Genomic DNA, 21882 nt, shown 5'->3' with positions numbered 1-21882 from the left:
TACATTTTCATGACTTTTCCAGAGTTTTCATGACTGTATGAACCCTGCAAAATGAATGTGAGGCTACATCTCTGCAATGCTTCAGTGTATTGAGACAAAAGTTGCTGTCATCACAAGCATGAAGTCATACCCAAATAAACTAAATAAGTCATAGCCAAAATTCGGCCATTTAAAAAAAATATGCTACGTTTTTTTTATTTTTGCCTATTGGAATGAATCTTGATCGATTCCTTGAGTCATTTCACGAACAATGATACCAATTATGCCATTGTCGGTTGAACTTGCCATCCACCATTTTGAATTTCTTTGAACTCCTCCTAGATCATCTTCAGTCCAAGCTGGCAATTTATCAAAAGTTGATGGCATGATGCCAAAATTATTCTGAGGCTGCATCTCTAGGCTTTTGCATATTCTGACCAAACTTTAGGTGCGTTCCATTAATCCGTAAGTGGACTGAGAAGTGGACTTCACAGGGTATTCCACTACCTGAGATTGAGATTCCAATCTGAAGGGAGCGAACATGTTCAGTTTGAAGGGCACTGCGATACATTGATACATCACTTCACAGGAAGTAGAGAGCAAAAATCACCCAACTGTCATTGCGTACTGCGCAACCAGTCAGAACTAACAATGGAGCAGAGCCATTGAAAGAGTGGTGTGATGGAGGTGCTTTCACACCTGAGCGTTTGTTTCGGAACCTGGTGATGTGTTCTGTGTAATTGCAAAAGCGAAACATATTGTATGGGCGGTTTGGACGACAACACACATGCATTATATAATTGCATTGCATATAATGTGTGCTGATCAACTAGTCTAAAATTAAGAAACCCCTAGAACACAGTAAAAAAATAAAATAAAAAAATATATAAAAACATTTTAATTTATTTTCGAATATCCAAATATGATACTAAATGCCACAGGGAAAAGGCCTTCTATTTGTGACGTGCTGTCTTTGCGTTTGAACATTGCACATTTTAAACAGGACACGCATTAGCTGAATAAATGTTAGCCAATACAAACATATTTATATAAAACATTTGACAGTGAATAGACAGGAGTCCAATAATAGCATAACAAATCACTTATTCTAAAAATAATATAAAGTATAAGTTCCAAATCCGACATAATGAAGGCTGTGTTAACAGTAAATTGTCCGTCATTTAACAAATTTTAAAAGCAGGGATGGATAATACCAAATGCTTTTTGACAGAAAAAAACAAAACAAGCAAGAACAAAATTTAAACTTAGCCCGTCAATTTTCGTTTTACAATGATCTTCTCTCTCTGTGTGTGCGCGCGTCCGTGTTTGAGAGAGAGCTCGCGCAGCACTGATACAACGGTACTTTTTAATCCATAAGTATCTAACGCGCTAGTTTTCATACAAAATAAATATGTAACATAATTAGGTACTTTAGTTATAATCAGGGTTGGGGAGTAACGGAATACATGTAACGGCGTAATGTAATCAGAATACAAAAATCCAGTAACTGTAATCCGTTACAGTTCAATGTTGTTTTCGTCAACGATGACGATAACGAAATGATTTCGTTGACGCACCTTTTTTTTATGACGATAACGCGACGATGACTAGCTAAAAATGGCTCTAAGGTGACTAAAACATGACGAGACGTTTTCGAGTTTTCGTTGACGAGACGAGACGGAACGAAAATGATTATAAGTCTGACGTTCACAATGCATGTCATTTCTGCCTAATTTGCGTGAAATCTCTCTGTTTTGAGCAACAAAAAAAAAAAAAGTTTCAGCAATGCTGCAGCTTCCTATCCTTGTTTTGGGTACGCCCACCACCCGGCTGCCTATGCCGCGCACCAGATTCCACACAACAACAACACACCTGCGGCTGCGGCTAGTCACTCGCCACACATCTTCGATATGAGGCGCCGGACTGGACAAAAGCGAAACGAACTGCGCGAGCGAGCGAGCGACAGTGCGCGAGAGAGACCGAAAGTGCGCGCGAGAGACCGAGTGTGTCTGCGCGCGAGAGAGACAGAGTGTGTCCGAGCATTAGTTTAGTGGGCTAATTGGTACAAAGTAATATATAATTATTATATAACTTAGATTATAACATAAATTATTATTTAACTAATTATATAAAAAAGCCACAATTGCCAAAGTAAGAATGTTTTTATTCCTGGCTTTTTTTTAGTAAAACAGTGATTCCACTGTTACCACTTTATCTGTGTGTAATGTTGTAGTAGCTCAAAGTTTTTTGCTGTTTAAACTGTAAACCGTTCCTTTATTACTGTGATTACTGGTGAAAATAGCCAATGTGCTGAAATTTTAGAAGAGCATCAATTCATGGAAAAAAATATAACTTGAAATATGGGGATAAAAGGTTTCTGCCCAATTCGACAATGAAGTACAGCTTGGCAGCACTGCATCTCCATCAATGAGAAAGTCTAGTTTATTATGCAAAGGTTTTAAGGTTAACTGTTGTTTTATGAATTGCAACACTTGCTACAGTACAACCTGTCAAACCTAAGCCCATTTCCAATACTTTTTAACCTAAATTAATTTGTTAAAGACTACTTTTTTTTTCTTTTTTTTTTACAAAAATTGACTAAAACTTGACTAAAACCTTTTTGCGTTTTCGTCGACTAAAACTATCAAGTTTATAAGTGACTAAAATGTGACTAAAACTAAAAAGCATTTTCGTCCAAAAGACTAAGACTAAGACTAAAACTAAAAGGGCTGCCAAAAACAACACTGTTACAGTTACGTCAAAAAACATAGTAATCAGATTATAGTTACATTTTGAAAAAAGGGGGAATACTTTCAGGATTACAATGGTTTCATTTAAAACTAAATAAGTATTTTGGCATAATAACACTATAATATATATATATATATATATATATATATATATATATATATATATATATATATATATGTGTAAATATAGCTGCGAGCAGCGATTGCGGGCCCAAGCCGGTGGCACCGCCACCCTGGTGCCTTTAGTTACACTAAAGGCACCGGGGTGGCGGTTCCACCGGCTTGGGCCCTCCATCGCTGCTCGCAGCTATATTTACATATATATATATATATATATATATATATATATATATATATATATATATATATATATATATATATATATATAATAAAGATGGGAAATTTTACTTGTCTTACCTTATTCTGATTTTATGATACACTCAAAATATTCCACAACAAATCCTTTAAATTTAATGTAAAAATAAAAACGAAAGTAAGTGTTGGGCTCACGTAACCCTTTCATTAGAATCAAAACGTTTCAACAGTTGTGATGTATTTGGATGCTAAACTATTCTTTATTATAGGATTTGTACTTCACTCGTGTTCCAATATCGACGGAAAAAATCATCCGCTTCACACGCGCAAAAATGTGCTTGGAAAAATCACAGTGGAGCAGTGCTTACTGTGAATGTACGAACTGTACTACTGACTATTTAAACAGAGCAGTTTGTATATGTTAGGTTTACTATTTTATTATATTTTATTAAGGCTATAATGAACAGGCTGCGATGTCAAGTTTGCAATGCTGGAATGTGTGTGTGATTTAACAGTAGACACATAAAAACATAATTGGCACATCATTTTGTTCATACAGGACATCATTCAAACTGCAAAGTGTTTACTTATATTTATATACACTCGCAATAAAACACAACATTGTGCTTTTGTAAAATAAATTCAAGCAATCCATCCCCCGAAATGGCGTTCATTTTAAAATTAAACTAAAAGCTCTTGGCTAAACAGGCATTCATAACTGTGAGCGCCCACGGCGAGGAACGAGCAGAACAGAGTGAACGTTTTTTAGTTAATTCCTACTTCCATAGGAATTCATTGAAAATGCTCGCTCTACTCAGCACCATTATTAAAGTCTGTGCAGACATCTGTATTTTACTTTAAGTTAGCGATTTAAAAGCCCCCAGCGGTGTCACACGTCGATTAACCGACATCCCTAATATATTTATATATATACAATAGGCCTACCTGAAAGAGAATTTAGCCCGACCAGAGTAGCCTGATTAGAACGTCAATGACAAAAAATAACTTGGGAATCACAAAAAAACGAGAGATTATTCTAATTTTATTACATTCATTTTAAGTTGCAATCAACAGTTGATAATAAATGTATTACTGATCAATGGTAACAAGGTTGCGCTGCTGAGGCTCGTGCAGCTTCTCCAGGAGAAACGTAAACAAATGAGCGCAGCACACAAAAAAGAAACCCAGTTAACAATATACTGACTATAAAAATTACAAATATGGAGTTATGGAGTTGATAGATTTAAGCAACCTCACTTGACGAGTAGGCTACCGTTTCCTGAATACAATCACGATTGAAACTGTGACATTGATTTCATACAACAGGTTAATAAACAGTTATAATTAAGTCACTTAGATTTTAGATGCAATATTGACTGTTTTTGTTCTGTTTCAGTAGCAAAAATAGTTAAACAAAGATCACAGCAGAACCGTCGCGCATCTCACGGCAACTTGTTTTCTCATTACTGAATGATTCAGCATTTTGAACGAATCGGTTGACTCAAAGATTCAATGATCAATCCATAAACATCTGTCTCAATCATGAATGACTCAGTCATTCGAACGAATCGTTTGAACGAATGAATCAATGACTCGCTCATTAAGACGGTCGCCTGGCGACACCTAATGGCGGTTTAGTGTTATGTTTAAAAGTATCATTCTTTCCAACGTGTGTGCACCATTATCAATGTCCGTGCGGACGTCCGAATTTTACTTTCACTTTTATATTAGCGATTTAAAAGCACCCGCTCGTGTCACACGTCGATTAACCGATGGGAAAATATCCTCACAGTCATATACCTAATACATTTATATTTAAATACAATATAGGCCTACCTAGTAAAAAGTTTTATATACTATTTTTATATCCTTTTGGACACAAGAGGGCAGTATAGCCCTATGTTTGCTTTTTTGTTGAACCAAATAGCACTAAATAGCCTGTTTTTAACTTTTATTATACTTCTTTAATTGCAAAAACAGAATAAAATGGGTTTAGTTCTAATATTTGTATAATTTTCTATAAAAATAAACAGTTTATAATTACATTTGTAGAAGATATGAGATGTTTTCTGATTCCTTTTTTGACATTACTTTAATCCCTCGCCATATCAAAACCGTTTGAGATATTTATTATCCGTTCACAATTTAGCATATTTAATGTATTTTCATCATGTTGAAAAAGTTTGGTGGGAATAAAATAAATAGTTTAAGAGGAGTGGCTAAACATTCAGAGGCTGATTTTGCAAAAAAATCCACATTCAGACCAAAATATCTGACTTCCTGATGGCCGGAGCTAATGAATGTAAATTAGAAAGTTGTCCGGCTTGATGAGTACAATATACAAACAATTTTTTTTTTACTGTAGTTAAAACTAACCCGCCCACTTTTGTCAAAAGAATGTTGAAAGTGACACACTTCCTGCTGCCACTTGGTGGCGCTATAACTTTGACTCACAATAGTTACATCCATCTGATCGGCCTCTTACCACGAACACACTGCTGAAGTTTCATCAAGATCAGTTAATGTATGCAGAAGTTATTCCACTTCGTGTTTCTCTTTTCTCGCCATAAATTCGTTTCCTCGCCACGGCCAAACCGTTCGAGATATCAAAAATCCGTCCGCAATTTAGGATCCTCAATGTCTTGACTTCATGCACACCGAGTTTGGTGGGGATTGGATGAATTCTCTAGGAGGAGTACTTCGCATTCCACAGCAAGCGTTTTCCAAACAACCCATAATAGCCGACTTCCTGTTGGGCTGGCGTAAAACTTGACTGGGGGAAAGTTGTTCGGCCCGATGATATCTATATGTGTACCGAGTTTCAAATTAATTCATGCAAGCGTGTTTGATCTATGGACCAAGTTTTGGGACCCCGTTCAAGGGGGCGCTGTTGAGCCCCCCTGCCACGCCCGGGTACCAGCTTCAACCCGTCCCTGATGGCAGGGGGTTCCGACTTTGTATGTAAAGTTTCAAGAGTTTTTGAGCACGTTAAGGACCCCAAAAGCCCCTGAAACCTTGATTAACAATATAAAAGCAATAGTCAAATCCCCCCTCCCCTCACACACACAGAGACACAGAGAGGGGGAGAGAAAATTCTTCAGAAAATCCACATTCAAACCAAAATATCTCTCTTCCTGTTGGTCGGAGATCGTTAATGTAAATTAGAAAGTTGTCCGTCTTGATGAGAACAATACACATACCAAGTTTTGTTGCTGTTGATAAAACTAACCCACCCACTTATGACTAAAGGTGGCGCTACTGAGCCCCTCACCACGCCCGTTTCTGAAACTTTGCACATGTCTACGGGCTAATAAATGTGATGTGTCTGTCGAGTTTCATCCAATTTCAAGTATGTTAAGAGTCTCAAAAGCATCAAAAAAGAATATTAAAGTTTGAAGCGTTGCCATGGCAACAGTATTAAAGATATAAAAAAATCCTTTCACAGGTCTACATCTGCCGTGTGTTTACATTATACACATAAACTTTGAAGCAAATCGGGTAAAAATAAGAGGGTGATTTCAAAGCATTTTGAAAGGGACACACTTCCTGCTGCCAGTTGGTGGCGCTATAACTTTGACTCACAATAGTCACATCCATGTGATCGGCCTCTTACAATGAACACACTGCTGAAGTTTAATCAAGATCAGTTAATGTATGCTGAAGTTATAACACACTTCCTGTTTGCATTATTCGCCATAAATTCGTTTCCTCGCCACGGCCAAACCGTTCGAGATATCAAAAATCCGTCCGCAATTTAGCATCCTCAATGTCTTGACTTCGTGCACACCGAGTTTGGAGGCGAATGGATCAATTCCCTAGGAGGAGTAGATCAAATTCCACAGCGTGCGTTGCCAAACAACCCATAATAGCCGACTTCCTGTTGAGCTGGCGTAAAACTTAGAGCACGAAAGTTGTTCGGCCCGATGAGATCTATATGTGTACCGAGTTTCATATTATTACATGCAAGTGTGTTTGATTTATGGACAAGTGTTCGGATCCCGTTCCAGGGGGCGCTGTCGAGCCCCCCTGCCACGCCCGGGTACCAGCTTCAGCCAGGCCCTGATGGCCGCAGGTTCTGACCCGTGTGCAAAGTTTCAAGAGTTTTCGAGCATGTTAAGGGCCCCAAAAGTGCCCGAAAGGTTGACAAAATAATAATAATAATAATAATAATAATAATAAATATAGCTGCGAGCAGCGATTGCGGGCCCAAGCCGGTGGCACCGCCACCCTGGTGCCTTTAGTTACACTAAAGCCACCGGGGTGGCGGTGTCACCGGCTTGGGCCCTCCATCGCTGCTCGCAGCTATATTTATATATATATATATATATATATATATATATATATATATAAATAAATGTAACAAAAAATATATACATTATATATATGTAACAATAAATAAATAAATATATATATATATATATATATATATATATATACTGTATATGGTGTGCATCCACGGCGAGGAACGGGCAGAGAAGAGCGAACGTTTTTTAGTTCATTCCTACTTCCATTTGAATTAATTGAAAACGCTCGCTCTGCACCATTATCCATGTCAGTGCGGACAAACATATTTTACTTTCATTTTTAAGTTAGCAATTCAAAAGCCCCCAGCAGTGTCACACGTTGATTAACCGGTGGTAAAATATTCCTCACCGTCACATACCGGTACCTAGTATATACAATAGGCCTACCTGACTTTGAACACAAGAGGGCAGTATAGCACTATGAATGACATATTTTAAAAAGAAAATTTGGACTAAAAAAACATTCTGGATGTTTTTAAACTTAAACAATTATTAAATAGAAAAAAAAAAAAGAATAAAATGGGTTTAGTTCTGATATTTGTATAATTTTATATAGAAATACATGGTGTATAATTACATTTTTAGAAGATAGGATGTTTTTAGTGTTTCCTTTTTTGACATTACTTTAATCCCTCGCCATAGCAGAACTGTTTGAGATATTTATTATGCGTTTACAATTTAGCATATTTAATGTATTTTCATCATGTTGAAAAAGTGTTGTGGGAATAAAATAAACCACTTAAGAGGACTGGGTAAAAATTCAGAGGCTGATTTTGCAAAGAAATCCACATTCAAACCAAAATATCTGACTTCCTGCATCATGTTGAAAAAGTTTTGTGGGAATAAAATAAACCACTTAAGAGGACTGGGTAAAAATTCAGAGGCTGATTTTGCAAAGAAATCCACATTCAAACCAAAATATCTGACTTCCTGTTGGTCTGAGCTAATGACTGTAAATTAGAAAGTTGTCCGGCTTGATGAGACCAATATACGTACTGATTTTTATAACTGTGGGTAAAACTAACCCCCCCACTTTTGTCAAAAGCATTTTGAAAGTGACACACTTCCTGCTACCAGTTGGTGGCGCTATAACGTTGACTCGAAATAGTTACATCCATCTGATCGGCCTCTTACCACGAACACACTGCTGAAGTTTCATCAAGATCAGTTAATGTGTGCAGAAGTTATAACACTTCGTGTTTCTCTTTTCTCGCCATAAATTCGTTTCCTCGCCACGGCCAAACCGTTCGAGATATCAAAAATCCGTCCGCAATTTAGAATCCTCAATGTCTTGACTTCATGCACACCGAGTTTGGTGGGGATTGGATGAATTCTCTAGGAGGAGTACTTCGCATTCCACAGCAAGCGTTTTCCAAACACCCCATAATAGCCGACTTCCTGTTGGGCTGGCGCAAAACTTAGAGCACGAAAGTTGTTCGGCCCGATGAGATCTATGTGTGTGCCGAGTTTCATATTAATTCATGCAAGCTAGTTTGATCTATGGAGCAAGTTTTCGGACCCCATTCCAGGGGGCGCTGTTGAGCCCCCCTGCCACGCCCGGGTACCAGCTTCAGCCAGGCCCTGATGGCCGCAGGTTCCGACTTGTATGTAAAGTTTCAAGAGTTTTTGAGCACGTTAAGGACCCCAAAAGCCCCTGAAACCTTGATTAACAATATAAAAGCAATAGTCAAATCCCCCCTCCCCTCACACACACAGAAACACAGAGAGAGGGAGAGAAAATTCTTCAGAAAATCCACATTCAAACCAAAATATCTCTCTTCCTGTTGGTCGGAGATCATTATTGTAAATTAGAAAGTTGTCCGTCTTGATGAGAACAATACACATACCAAGTTTTGTTGCTGTTGATAAAACTAACCCCCCCACTTATGACTAAAGGTGGCGCTACTGAGCCCCTCACCACGCCCGTTTCTGAAACTTTGCACATGTCTACGGGCTAATAAATGTGATGTGTCTGTCGAGTTTCATCCAATTTCAAGTATGTTAAGAGTCTCAAAAGCATCAAAAAAGAATATTAAAGTTTGAAGCGTTGCCATGGCAACAGTATTAAATATCAAAAATCCTTTCACAGGTCTACATCTGCCGTGTGTTTACATTATACACAAAGTTTGAAGCAAATCGGGTAAAAATAAGAGGGTGATTTCAAAGCATTTTGAAAGGGACACACTTCCTACTGCCAGTTGGTGGCGCTATAACTTTGACTCACAATAGTCACATCCATGTGATCGGCCTCTTACAACGAACACACTGCTGAAGTTTAATCAAGATCAGTTAATGTATGCAGAAGTTATAACACACTTCCTGTTTCCATTATTCGCCATAAATTTGCTTTCTCGCCACAGCCAAACCGTTTGAGATATCAAAAATCCGTCCGCAATTTATCATCCTCAATGTCTTGACTTCATGCTGACCAAGTTTGGAGGCGAATGGATGAATTCCCTAGGAGGAGTACATTAAATTCCACAGCATGCGTTTCCAAACAACCCATAATAGCCGACTTCCTGTTGGGCTGGCGTAAAAAGTAAAAGTACGAAAGTTGTTCGGCCCGATGAGATCTATATGTGTACCGAGTTTCATATTATTACATGCAAGCGTGTCTGATGTATGGACCAAGTTTTCGGACCCCGTTCAAGGGGGCGCTGTTGAGCCCCCCTGCCACGCCCGGGTACCAGCTTCAGCCCGGCCCTGATGGCCGCGGGTTCTGACCCGTGTGCAAAGTTTCAAGAGTTTTCGAGCACGTTAAGGGTCTCAAAAGTGCCCGAAAGGTTGACAGAAAAATAAGAATAAGAAGAAGAAGAAGAAGAATAATAATAAAATATAGCTGCGAGCAGCGATTGCGGGCCCAAGCCGGTGGCACCGCCACCCTGGTGCCTTTAGTTACACTAAAGGCACCGGGGTGGCGGTGTCACCGGCTTGGGCCCTCCATCGCTGCTCGCAGCTATATTTATATATATATATATATATATATATATATATATATATATATATATATATATATATATATATATATAATAAAGACGGGAAATTTGACTTGTCTTACCTTATTCTGATTTTATGATACACTCAAAATATTCCACAACAAATCCTTTAAATTTAATGTAAAAATAAAAACGAAAGTAAGCCGTGTTGGTCTCACGTAACCCTCTCATTAGAATCAAAATGTTTCAATATTTGCGATGTATTTGGATGCTAAACTATTCTTTATTATAGGCTTTGTACTTCACTCGTGTTCCAATATCGATGGAAAAAATCATCCTCTTCACACGCGCAAAAATGTGCTTGGAAACATCACAGTGGAGCTCTGCTTACTATGAATGGTACAAATTGTACTACTGACTATTTAAACAGAGCAGTGTAATTCGTATATGTTATGTTGACTATTTTTATTATTATATTGTATTAGTGCTATAATGAACAGGCTGCGATGTCAAGATTGCAATTCTGGAATGTGTGTGTGTGTGTGTGTGTGTGTGTGTGTGTGTGTGTGTGTGTGTGTGTGTGACGCGGTTGCGGTTGAACAGTGGACACATAAAAACATAAATAAAATGTATTAGTTTATTCCTACTTCCATAGGAATACATTGAAAATGCTCGCTCTACTCCGCACCATTATCAATGTCTGTGCGGACATCTGTATTTTATTTTCGCTTTTAAGTTAGCGATTTAAAAGCCCTCAGCGGTGTCACACGTCGATTAACCGGTGGGAAAATGTTATCACAGTCACATCCCTAATATATAAATACAATAGGCCTACCTGAAAGAGAATTTTACTTGCCCGACCAGAGTATAGCCTGATTAGAACGTCAAGAACAAAAAAAATATAACTTGGGAATCACTAAAACGAGAGATTATTCTAATTTCATTACATTCATTTTAAGTTCTAATCAGCAGTTAATAATAAATGTATTACTGATCAATGGTAACAAGGTTGCCCTGCTGAGGCTCATGCAGCTTCTCCAGGAGAAATGTAAACAAATGTGCGCAGCACACAAAAAAGCAACCCAGTTAACAACATACTGACTATAAAAATTACAAATATGGAGTTTTTATATATTTTATAACAGAGTTAAGCAACCTCACTTGACGAGTAGGCTACTATTTCCTGAATATAATCACGATTGAAACTGTGACATTGATTTCATACAACAGGTTAATAAACAGTTACAATTAAGTCACTTACATTTTAGATGCAATATTGACTGTTTTTGTTCTGTTTCAGCAGCAAAAAAAGTTAAACAAAGATCACAGCAGAACCATCGCGCATCTCACAGCAACTTGTTTTCTCATTACTGAATGATTCAGCATTTTGAAACGAATCGGTTGACTCAAAGATTCAATGGTCAATACATAAACATCTGTCTCAATCATGAATGACTCAGTCATTCGAACGAATCGTTTGAACGAATGAATCAATGACTCGCTCATTAAGATGGTCGCCTGGCGACACCTAATGGCGGTTTAGTGTTTAAAAGTATCATTCTTTCCAACGTGCACCATTATCAATGTCAGTGCGGACGTCCGTTTTTTACTTTCACTTTTATATTAGCGATTTAAAAGCACCCGCTCGTGTCACACGTCGATTAACCGATGGGAAAATATCCTCACAGTCATACCTAATACATTTATATTTAAATACAATAGGCCTACCTAGTAAAACGTTTTGTATACTATTTTGATTTCCTTTTGGACACAAGAGGGCAGTATAGCCCTATGTTTGCTTTTTTGTTGAACCAAATAGCACTAAATAGCCTGTTTTTAACTTTTTCATACTCCTTGAATAGCAAAAACAGAATAAAATGGGTTTAGTTCTAATATTTGTATAATTTTATATAAAAATAAATGGTGTATAATTATATTTTTAGAAGTTATGAGATGTTTCCTGCTTCCTTTTTGACATTAATTTAATCCCTCGCCATAGCAAAACCGTTTGAGATATTCAATATCCGTTTACAATTTAGCATCATTAATATATTTTTATCATGTTGAAAAAGTTTGGTAGGAATAAAATAAATAGTTTAAGAGGAGTGGCTAAAAATTCAGAGGCTGATTTAGCAAAAAAAATCCACATTCAGACCAAAATATCTGACTTCCTGATGGCCGGAGCTAATGAATGTAAATTAGAAAGTTGTCCGGCTTGATGAGTACAATATACAAACTTTTTTTTTTTTACTGTAGTTAAAACTAACCTGCCCACTTTTGTCAAAAGCATGTTGAAAGTGACATACTTCCTGCTGCCAGTTGGTGGCGCTATAACTTTGACTCACACTAGTTACATCCATCTGATCGGCCTCTTACCACGAACACACTGCTGAAGTTTCATCAAGATCAGTTAATGTTTGCAGAAGTTATTCCACTTCGTGTTTCTCTTTTCTCGCCATAAATTCGTTTTTTTCGCCACGGCCAAACCGTTCGAGATATCAAAAATCCGTCCGCAATTTAGAATCCTCAATGTCTTGACTTCATGCACACCGAGTTTGGTGGGGATTGGATGAATTCTCTAGGAGGAGTACTTCGCATTCCACAGCAAGCGTTTTCCAAATAACCCATAATAGCCGACTTCCTGTTGGGCTGGCATAAAACTTGACCGGGGGAAAGTTGTTCGGCCCGATGATATCTATATGTGTACCGAGTTTCAAATTAATTAATGCAAGCGTGTTTGATCTATGGACCAAGTTTTGGGACCCCGTTCAAGGGGGCGCTGTTGAGCCCCCCTGCCACGCCCGGGTACCAGCTTCAACCCGTCCCTGATGGCAGGGGGTTCCGACTTGTATGTAAAGTTTCAAGAGTTTTTGAGCACGTTAAGGACCCCAAAAGCCCCTGAAACCTTGATTAACAATATAAAAGCAATAGTCAAATCCCCCCTCCCCTCACACACACAGAGACACAGAGAGAGGGAGAGAAAATTCTTCAGAAAATCCACATTCAAACCAAAATATCTCTCTTCCTGTTGGTCGGAGATCGTTAATGTAAATTAGAAAGTTGTCCGTCTTGATGAGAACAATACACATACCAAGTTTTGTTGCTGTTGATAAAACTAACACCCCCACTTATGACTAAAGGTGGCGCTACTGAGCCCCTCACCACGCCCGTTTCTGAAACTTTGCACATGTCTACGGGCTAATAAATGTGATGTGTCTGTCGAGTTTCATCCAATTTCAAGTATGTTAAGAGTCTCAAAAGCATCAAAAAAGAATATTAAAGTTTGAAGCGTTGCCATGGCAACAGTATTAAAGATATCAAAAATCCTTTCACAGGTGTACATCTGCCGTGTGTTAACATTATACACATAAACTTTGAAGCAAATCGGGTAAAAATAAGAGGGTGATTTCAAAGCATTTTGAAAGGGACACACTTCCTGCTGCCAGTTGGTGGCGCTATAACTTTGACTCACAATAGTCACATCCATGTGATTGGCCTCTTACAACGAACACACTGCTGAAGTTTAATCAAGATCAGTTAATGTATGCAGAAGTTATAACTCACTTCCTGTTTCCATTATTCGCCATCAATTCGTGTCCTCGCCACGGCCAAACCGTTCGAGATATCAAAAATCTGTCCGCAATTTAGCATCCTCAATGTCTTGACTTCATGCTGACTGAGTTTGGAGGCGAATGGATGAATTCCCTAGGAGGAGTACATTAAATTCCACAGCATGCGTTTCCAAACAACCCATAATAGCCGACTTCCTGTTGGGCTGGCGTAAAAAGTAAAAGTACGAAAGTTGTTCGGCCCGATGAGATCTATATATGTACCGAGTTTCATATTATTACATGCAAGCGTGTCTGATTTATGGACCAAGTTTTTGGACCCCGTTCAAGGGGGCGCTGTTGAGCCCCCCTGCCACGCCCGGGTACCAGATTCAGTCCGGCCCTGATGGCCGCGGGTTCTGACCTGTGTGCAAAGTTTCAAGAGTTTTCGAGCACGTTAAGGGTCTCAAAAGTGCCCGAAAGGTTGACAGAAAAATAATAATAATAATAAATATAGCTGCGAGCAGCGATTGCGGGCCCAAGCCGGTGGCACCGCCACCCTGGTGCCTTTAGTTACACTAAAGGCACCGCGGTGGCGGTGTCACCGGCTTGGGCCCTCCATCGCTGCTCGCAGCTATATTTATATATATATATATATAAAAATGTAACAAAATATATATATATATATATATATATATATATATATATATATCAGACAAGTAATATTCTCTGTCTTGTCACAAAAAAAAAAAAAAAAATATATATATGTAATGAAGATGAAGTTGAAATATGGTGAAATATGTTCACAATCCCCTATGATGTCTTTATGTCCTATGTATGTATTCTGAGTGGCAGTTTCTAGATGATGAGGTTATGATCCGTGATAGCATTGGAAATAATTAGCCAAAATGTAGGCCTACAGTATGAGCCCTTTAACGTGTTAAAGTGATATAAAGCCATAGAATAGCTTTAATATTTTTTTTGTGACTGGGTATGTTTAGGCATAAAATAATATAAAAATATATATATAAAAAATCTAACTTATTTAAAAAACACTGTGTGAGAGAGAGAGAAAATTCTCCCAAAAACCCACTTCAAACCAAAATATCTGACTTCCTGTTGGTCGGAGATAATGACTGTAAATTAGAAAGTTGTTCGGCTCGATGAGACCAATATACGTACTGATTTTTGTAACTGTGGGTAAAACTAACCCCACCACTTTTGTCAAAAGCATTTAGAAAGTGACACACTTCCTGCTGCCAGTTGGTGGCGCTACAACTTTGACTCACAATAGTTACATCCATCTGATCGGCCTCTTACCACAAACACACTGCTGAAGTTTCATCAAGATCATTTAATGTATGCAGAAGTTATAACACACTTCCTGTGTCCCTTATTCGCCATAAATTTGTTTCCTCGCCACGGCCAAACCGTTTGAGATATCAAAAATCCGTCCGCAATTTAGCATCCTCAATGTCTTGACTTCATGCTGCCCGAGTTTCGAGGCGACTGAATTAATTCTCTAGGAGGAGTGTTTCAAATTCCACAGCAAGCGTTTTCCAAACAACCCATAATAGCCGACTTCCTGTTGGGCGGAGCTAATAACTTAGAGTGCGGAAGTTGTTCGGCCCGAAGAGATCTATATGTGTACCGAGTTTCATATTAATTCATGCAAGCGTGTTTGATATATGGACCAAGTTTTCAGACCGTGTTCAAGGGGGCGCTGTTGAGCCCCCCTGCCACGCCCGGGTACCAGCTTCAGCCCGGCCCTGATGACCGTGGGTTCTGACCTGTGTGAAAAGTTTTAAAGAGTTTTTGAGCACGTTAAGGGCCCCAAAAGCCCCTGAAACCTTGAAAAACAAAGATTAAGTGGAATAGACAACCCCCCCCCCCCCCCCCCCCACACACACACACACACACACACACACAGAGAGAGAGAAAATTCTCCAGAAAGTCCACATTCAAACCAAAATATCTGACTTCCTGCTGGTCTGAGCTAATGACTGTAAATTAGAAAGTTGTCCGGCTTGATGAGAACAATATACGTACCAAGTTTTGTGATTTTAGGAAAAACTAAGCCCCCATTTTTGACTAAAGGTGGCGCTACTGAGCCATTCCACCACGCTCGTTTCTGAAACTTTGCACATGTCTACTGGATAATAAATGTGATGTGTCTGTCGAGTTTCATGCATTTTCAAGCATGTGAATAGTCTCAAAAGCATCCGAAAAGAATCTTAAAGTTTGATTCGTTGCCACGGCAACAGTATCTAAGATATCAATAATCCTTTCACAGGTCTACATCTGCCGTGTGTCTACATTATACACATAAAGTTTGAAGCAAATCGGGTAAAAATAAGAGGATGATTTCAAAGCATTTTGAAAGTGACACACTTCCTGTTGCCAGTTGGTGGCGCTATAACTTTGACTCACAATAGTCACATCCATGTGATCGGCCTCTTACAACGAACACACTGCTGAAGTTTCATCAAGATCAGTTAATGTATGCAGAAGTTATAAAGCACTTCCTGTTTCTCTTTTCTCGCCATAAATTCGTTTCCTCGCCACGGCCAAACCGTTCGAGATATCAAAAATCCGTCCGCAATTTAGCATCCTCAATGTCTTGACTTTATGCTGACCGTGTTTGGAGGCGAATGGATGAATTTCCTAGGAGGAGTATTTTAAATTCCAGAGCGTACGTTTTTCAAACAACGCATAATAGCTGACTTCCTGTTGGGCTGGCGTAAACTTAAAGCACGAATATTGTTTGGCCCGATAAGATCTATATGTGTACCGAGTTTCATACTAATTCATGCAAGCGTGTTTGATATATGGACCAAGTTTTCGGACGCCGTTCAAGGGGGCGCTGTCGAGCCCCCCTGCCACACCCGGGTACCAGCTTCAGCCCGGCCCTGATGGCCGCGGGTTCTGACTCGTGTGCAAAGTTTCAAGAGTTTTTGAGCATGTTAAGGGCCCCAAAAGTGCCTGAATAGTCGTAAGAAAAATAATAATAAATATAGCTGCGAGCAGCGATTGCGGGCCCAAGCCGGTGGCACCGCCACCCTGGTGCCTTTAGTTACACTAAAGGCACCGGGGTGGCGGTTTCACCGGCTTGGGCCCTCCATCGCTGCTCGCAGCTATATTTATATATATATATATATATATATATATATATAACAAAAAAAAAAAATATATATATATATATATATATATATATATATATTTTTTTTTTAAGTGTGTTTATATATATATGTTTTTTTTTTTTTATATATATATATATATATATATATATATATATGTATATATATATATATATATATATATATATATATATATATATATATTACATTTTTTGGATGCTAAACATTTGTTTATTATAGGCTTTGTACTTCACTCACGTTCCACTATTGAAGGAAAAAATTATCCTCTTCACATGCGCAAATATGTGCTTGGAAACATCACAGTTTAGCGGTGATTACTGTGTTTAAATAGTCAGTACAATTCATACTATTCAGAGCAGTGTAATTTTTAAATGTTAGGTTGACTATTTTATTATTATATTTTATAAAGGCTATAATGAACAGACTGCGATATCAAGATTGCAATGCGCTCGCTCTAAACAATTATCAATGTCCGTGCGGACGAACATATTTTACTTTCGTTTTTAAGTTACCGATTCAAAAGCCCCCAGCGGTGTCACACATCGATTAACCGGTGGGAAAATTTTCCCACAGTCACATCCCTAATATATCTATATATAAATACAATAGGCCAACCTGAAAGAGAATTTTACTTGCCCGACCAGAGTAGCCTGATTAGAACATCAATGACAAAAAAATTACTTGGGAATCACTAAAACGAGAGATTATTTTAATTTTATTACATTCATTTTAAGTTGCAATCAACAGTTGTTAATAAATGGATTACCAGTAATCAGTTGATCAATGGTAACAAGGTTGCGCTGCTGAGGCTCATGCAGCATCTCCAGGAGAAATGTAAACAAATGAGATCAGCACACAAAAAACAAACTCAGTTAACAACTTACTGACAATAAAAATTATAAATATGGAGTTTTGATATATTTTATAACAGTTAAGCAACCTCATTTGACGAGAAGGCTGTTTCCTGAAAACAATCACGATTGAAACTGTGACATTGATTTCATACAACAGGTTAAAAAACAGTTACAATCAAGTCACTTACATTTTAGATGCAATATTGACTGTTTTTGTTCTGTTTCAGCAGCGAAAATAGTTAAACAAAAAGATCACAGCAGAATCATCACGCGCATCTCAATGTGTTTTCTCATTTCTGAATGATTCAGCATTTTGAACGAATTGGTTGACTCAAAGATTCAATGATCAATCCATAAACATCTGTCTCAATCATGAATGACTCAGTCATTCGAACGAATCGTTTGAACGAATGAATCAATGACTCGCTCATTAAGACGGTCGCCTGGCGACACCTAATGGCGGTTTAGTGTTATGTTTAAAAGTATCATTCTTTCCAACGTGTGTGCACCATTATCAATGTCCGTGCGAACGTCCAAATTTTACTTTCACTTTTATATTAGCGATTTAAAAGCACCCGCTCGTGTCACACGTCGATTAACCGATGGGAAAATATCCTCACAGTCATATACCTAATACATTTATATTTAAATACAATATAGGCCTACCTACTAAAAAGTTTAATATACTATTTTTATATCCTTTTGGACACAAGAGGGCAGTATAGCCCTATGTTTGCTTTTTTGTTGAACCAAATAGCCTGTTTTTAACTTTTTTTATACTTCTTGAATTGCAAAAACAGAATAAAATGGGTTTAGTTCTAATATTTGTATAATTTTATATAAAAATAAACGGTGTATAATTACATTTGTAGAAGATATGAGATGTTTTCTGATTCCTTTTTTGACATTACTTTAATCCCTCGCCATATCAAAACCGTTTGAGATATTCAATATCCGTTCACAATTTAGCATCTTTAATGTATTTTCATCATGTTGAAAAAGTTTGGTGGGAATAAAATAAATAGTTTAAGAGGAGTGGCTAAAAATTCAGAGGCTGATTTTGCAAAAAAATCCACATTCAGACCAAAATATCTGACTTCCTGATGGCCGGCGCTAATGAATGTAAATTAGAAAGTTGTCCGGCTTGATGAGTACAATATACAAACAATTTTTTTTTTACTGTAGTTAAAACTAACCCGCCCACTTTTGTCAAAAGCATGTTGAAAGTGACACACTTCCTGCTGCCAGTTGGTGGCGCTATAACTTTGACTCACAATAGTTACATCCATCTGATCGGCCTCTTACCACGAACACACTGCTGAAGTTTCATCAAGATCAGTTAATGTATGCAGAAGTTATTCCACTTCGTGTTTCTCTTTTCTCGCCATAAATTCGTTTCCTCGCCACGGCCAAACCGTTCGAGATATCAAAAATCCGTCCGCAATTTAGAATCCTCAATGTCTTGACTTAATGCACACCGAGTTTGGTGGGGATTGGATGAATTCTCTAGGAGGAGTACTTCGCATTCCACAGCAAGCGTTTTCCAAACAACCCATAATAGCCGACTTCCTGTTGGGCTGGCGTAAAACTTAGAGCACGAAAGTTGTTCGGCCCGATGAGATCTATATGTGTACCGAGTTTCATATCATTACATGCAAGTGTGTTTGATTTATGGACAAGTGTTCGGATCCCGTTCCAGGGGGCGCTGTTGAGCCCCCCTGCCACGCCCGGGTACCAGCTTCAGCCCGGCCCTGATGGCCGCACGTTGTGACCTGTGTGCAAAGTTTCAAGAGTTTTCGAGCACGTTTAAGGCCCCAAAAGCCCCTGAAACCTTGAAAAACAGGAATTTTAAACAAATCTCACTCAAAAGACAAATCCCCCCACCCCTCACACACACAGAGACGCAGAGGCAGAGAGAGAGAGGGAGAGAATTCTCCAAAAAATCACATTCAAACCAAAATATCTCACTTCCTGTTGGTCACAGCTTATGACTATAAATTAGAAAGTTGTCCGGCTTGATGAGAACAATATACATAACGATTTTTGTGACTCTACTTAAAACTAAGCCCCCACTTATGACTAAAGGTGGCGCTACTGAGCCCCTCACCACGCCCGTTTCTGAAACTTTGCACATGTCTACGGGCTAATAAATGTGATGTGTCTGTCGAGTTTCATCCAATTTCAAGTATGTTAAGAGTCTCAAAAGCATCAAAAAAGAATATTAAAGTTTGAAGCGTTGCCATGGCAACAGTATTAAAGATATCAAAAATCCTTTCACAGGTCTACATCTGCCGTGTGTTTACATTATACACATAAACTTTGAAGCAAATCGGGTAAAAATAAGAGGGTGATTTCAAAGCATTTTGAAAGGGACACACTTCCTGCTGCCAGTTGGTGGCGCTATAACTTTGACTCACAATAGTCACATCCATGTGATCGGCCTCTTACAACGAACACACTGCTGAAGTTTAATCAAGATCAGATAATGTATGCAGAAGTTATAACACACTTCCTGTTTCCATTATTCGCCATCAATTCGTGTCCTCGCCACGGCCAAACCGTTCGAGATATCAAAAATCTGTCCGCAATTTAGCATCCTCAATGTCTTGACTTCATGCTGACTGAGTTTGGAGGCGAATGGATGAATTCCCTAGGAGGAGTACATTAAATTCCACAGCATGCGTTTCCAAACAACCCATAATAGCCGACTTCCTGTTGGGCTGGCGTAAAAAGTAAAAGTACGAAAGTTGTTCGGCCCGATGAGATCTATATGTGTACCGAGTTTCATATTATTACATGCAAGCGTGTCTGATTTATGGACCAAGTTTTCGGACCCCGTTCAAGGGGGCGCTGTCGAGCCCCCCTGCCACGCCCGGGTACCAGCTTCAGCCCGGCCCTGATGGCCGCGGGTTCTGACCCGTGTGCAAAGTTTCAAGAGTTTTCGAGCACGTTAAGGGTCTCAAAAGTGCCCGAAAGGTTGACAGAAAAATAAGAATAAGAAGAAGAAGAAGAATAATAAATAATCCTACCGAAAACAATAGGGCCTTCGCCCTTTCAGGGCTTGGGCCCTAATAATCCTACCGGAAACAATAGGGCCTTCGCCCTTTCAGGGCTTGGGCCCTAATAAATAATCCTACCGAAAACAATAGGGCCTTCGCCCTTTCAGGGCTTGGGCCCTAATAATCCTACCGAAAACAATAGGGCCTTCGCCCTTTCAGGGCTTGGGCCCTAATAATAAATAATCCTACCGAAAACAATAGGGCCTTCGCCCTTTCAGGGCTTGGGCCCTAATAAATAATCCTACCGGAAACAATAGGGCCTTCGCCCTTTCAGGGCTTGGGCCCTAATTAAGCGCTGCTTGATTATACAGTAGTTCCTGGTTCTGTTGCCAGTAATGACTCACGTGTGCCACCCGCTGGTGCGTGTGCAAATAACAGCTTTCTACAATCTCCTCAGACGCAGAGTGAATCACTGCTGCTAGTAGAAACGATGCTGCCTGCGGGTAAAATCGCTTTTAATTCATGGAAATTCCGCTGCTATTTTCTAGAAATTAGGAGAGTAGCTTTTTTAGTACCCAAAATGTCCTTTCTGATCTTTTCTCACATAACGGGATGTTCGCTGTCTAGGTAACGTAGGGGAACTCCCACTGCCAACGCCCAGTCAGGCAAATTAAGAAAGATCACGGCTTTAGTCAACATGTAGGCCTATTTTAAAATAAACTAATAGGCTATGTAGATTGTGTGAAAAATGTAAATGTTGAGTTTTTATTTTTTAGTTAAAAATTAGTTAAAAATAAAACAAAATAATCTGTAATACCATACATTAGCCACTAGATGTCTGTATAGCCCTTTACATAAATATATTTCAGGCATGTGTGTATATTTTGCAAATATTGTACACTGGACCAAATTCTTAAAAAAAAAAAAAATTATATATTTCTTCTTGCTTGACTTTATTTATATATGTGACCTTGAAGTAATCCCAAAGTAATCAGTTACATTACTTTCATATTATAGTACTTGGATTACGTTACTGAAT

The sequence above is a fragment of the Leuciscus leuciscus genome, assembly GCF_965113295.1.
Source record: "Leuciscus leuciscus genome assembly, chromosome: 12".
NCBI lineage: Eukaryota > Metazoa > Chordata > Actinopteri > Cypriniformes > Leuciscidae > Leuciscus > Leuciscus leuciscus.
Note: the sequence above shows the minus strand (reverse complement) of the source record.